Source organism: Poromitra crassiceps (genome assembly GCF_964638095.1).
Source record: "Poromitra crassiceps genome assembly, chromosome: 22".
In the NCBI taxonomy this organism is placed as follows: domain Eukaryota; kingdom Metazoa; phylum Chordata; class Actinopteri; order Beryciformes; family Melamphaidae; genus Poromitra; species Poromitra crassiceps.
Genome location: NC_139647.1, coordinates 17,497,850 through 17,500,349, shown reverse-complemented (window position 1 = coordinate 17,500,349; position 2,500 = coordinate 17,497,850). Strand labels below are relative to the sequence as shown.

The window sequence follows — 2,500 nt, the reverse complement described above, 5'->3', positions numbered from 1 at the left end:
CTAGGAAAAGTTTGTTAAAATGACAGTTAGCCGGTGGCTAATGTTACTGCTAACTTAGTTAACATGGTGGTTGTTTGTTTGTTCCAGATCTTCACCCACAAGACGTTGAGCCTTTTTAGCTGGTGTTTTCCTGAATAGCTTCCTCCTCCACTGCGCTTGCAGGCATCTCTAAAGATACATCATCTGTAACCATAAAGGTCACAATTATACAGTAGATCCGGCCGGCTGGACAGTCACACTTTGTCCTTAGAGAAGCCTTTCCAAATGTCAACACATCATGTAGATTAGAAGTATAAAAAGTGGAGAACACATTCACCACTGTAGCTCTTGAAATGTCATGTACAGTAATATACATATACAGCTCATCTCAAAGCCAATCAACCAAAATAGAAACATAATGTCGACTGTCTTCTCGCCCTCTGGGAGCGTTTGGAGTGCCAAAGATTATCATTATTATCATTTTTGTTTTTTTTATGGCGAAACGTGTCTTATTGTGAAAGCTCTTAGTTTAGATGAGAGCCATGGTGATACGGGCCGATCAGTTAATGAGCCTAATCTGTGTAATGGTTTGATTTGAAGGCGTGTCATGGTGCAGCCTGATGCTCCACACGGAGCTCAGCCTGTAATTAGACACTAAATCACCTCTGCATGGACTCACTGAGGGCAGAGACAGACAACAAGAACCTCCTCTGTACCTGCCTGTTGCTGTGTGTGTGTGTGTGTGTGTGTGTGTGTGTGTGTGTGTGTTTGTGTGTGTACTGTACCTGCGTGGTGCTGTGTGTGTGTGTGTGTGTGTGTGTGTGTGTGTGTGTGTGTGTCTGTGTGAAGGCACATGGTAGTGTGCGTGTCCACGTCCACTCTACCCTGTATCATCCCCGTCCAACAGACTTGACATTGTGCTTATTCTAATTGGCTCCAGTGGCAGAGAGACAGGTCTGTAATAAAGGCCTGGTGCGCTCAGGTCAAGGTGACACCAAGGTGCTGACAGATAATCAGAGGAAAACAACCTCTTGCGTCTCCTCCTCCTCTGCCTCTCCTCCACAGAGTGAACAACAAGCTAGCAGAAACAAACTGTGTTTTAGGTAGGATGATGTTCGAGCAGACACATAAAGTGTTAAAAAACAAAGGTGTTTCGGTCAGTGTGGTATTTAAATGTCACGGCGTCTGTGAGTGCAACCGACGTCCTTTAACTGGCAAGCGGACGGCAACAATAGCAAAAATACAATTTTGATCTATGATGAGTCGAAAGGATTGACCGCCCACAAAAGGAGAGAAAAGCTTTTGCTTAAGGCTTTAAGCTAAGATAACAAGGCATTAAAAAAGACTTTCAGAGTGAAAATAATGAACAAATCGCAGCGCTGTGTTTGTTAGCCCAGCCATGGCTCCCCCTACTGTTAATACAATATTGATTTAGTAGGCAGTCAACACAAGCATACACAAGCTTACACACACATACAGGCATGGAGGGAGAAACACACACACACACACACACACACACACACACACACAAACGCGCACACACACACACTTTTATTTTGTCACAGACGACGACACAGCAGACATGCACACGCGTGCACAGCAGCCAGTACACGCATACATGCCATCGGAGGCGCTGTGAGATTGTGTCCTCTCCGTTCAGCCCAGGAGTGTGGGGCAGCTGCAGTGAAGCGCCTGGTGACCAACTTCTTCCAACCGCCCGCTGGTCACATGACTATCCTCTGCACGTTTTTAGTGGTCACATGACTATCCTCTGCACGTTTTTAGTGGTCACATGACTATCCTCTGCACGTTTTTAGTGGGGGGTCCATATTGATAGGAAAAATAGAAGCCGCACACTCTGGCTCCGATGCAATGAGTTTAATAAATATGAGTCCATATTGATGTTATATACTGTATATGGAGGAAACCCCAGGGGAGCACGGGGAGAACATGCAAACTCCACACAGACTTTGGAGGAGATAGCCCACCTGGGCGCCGCGCTCTGAAGGCATGGTGGAATGAATGAATGAATGCTACAATAATAATTTACATTTGTCAAGTTATGTAAATGATGTTCGACTCTTCATGACCACAATGCCTTGTTTCTTTCAGTCACGTTTCTGAATAATCAATAACCAACTGATCCGCTATTTTTCCCCCCAACAGTATCCGTCATCTGATGATTGCAGAAGGAGTTTCCTAACAAACCACACAGGTACTAAAATGTGTCGTTACTGTAACGCCGACGAGACGTGTGATCCGTTACTCCCCAAAACAGAGCAGTGGCAGTTAGCTTGTCTGCACTCACACACACACACATCACTCTACCCACAGCAGCGCGTTAAATATGCAGGATATGAACTGTATTTATAGATTGAGGCCAGTGTGGCTGGTAGATCCAGACTTTCAACAGCCGAAAGTTTTCTATCGGGCAAAATAAAGCGACTCGCTGGAGAAGAGCTGACTAGGGAGCAGTACCAACTGACAATGTGTTGTGTCAGACCAAATTTAGCAGCATTAT

At 45.2% G+C, this 2,500-nt stretch overlaps 1 protein-coding gene across 1 annotated transcript in view; it reads right to left on the bottom strand.

Annotated features, from left to right (window-relative positions):
* The window catches only part of atrnl1a (attractin-like 1a), a gene marked incomplete at both ends in the record, with an annotated part of 286,198 nt that overhangs the window by 165,401 nt on the left and 118,297 nt on the right, over positions 1 to 2,500 (bottom strand). The gene's annotated exons all lie outside the window — the stretch shown is intronic.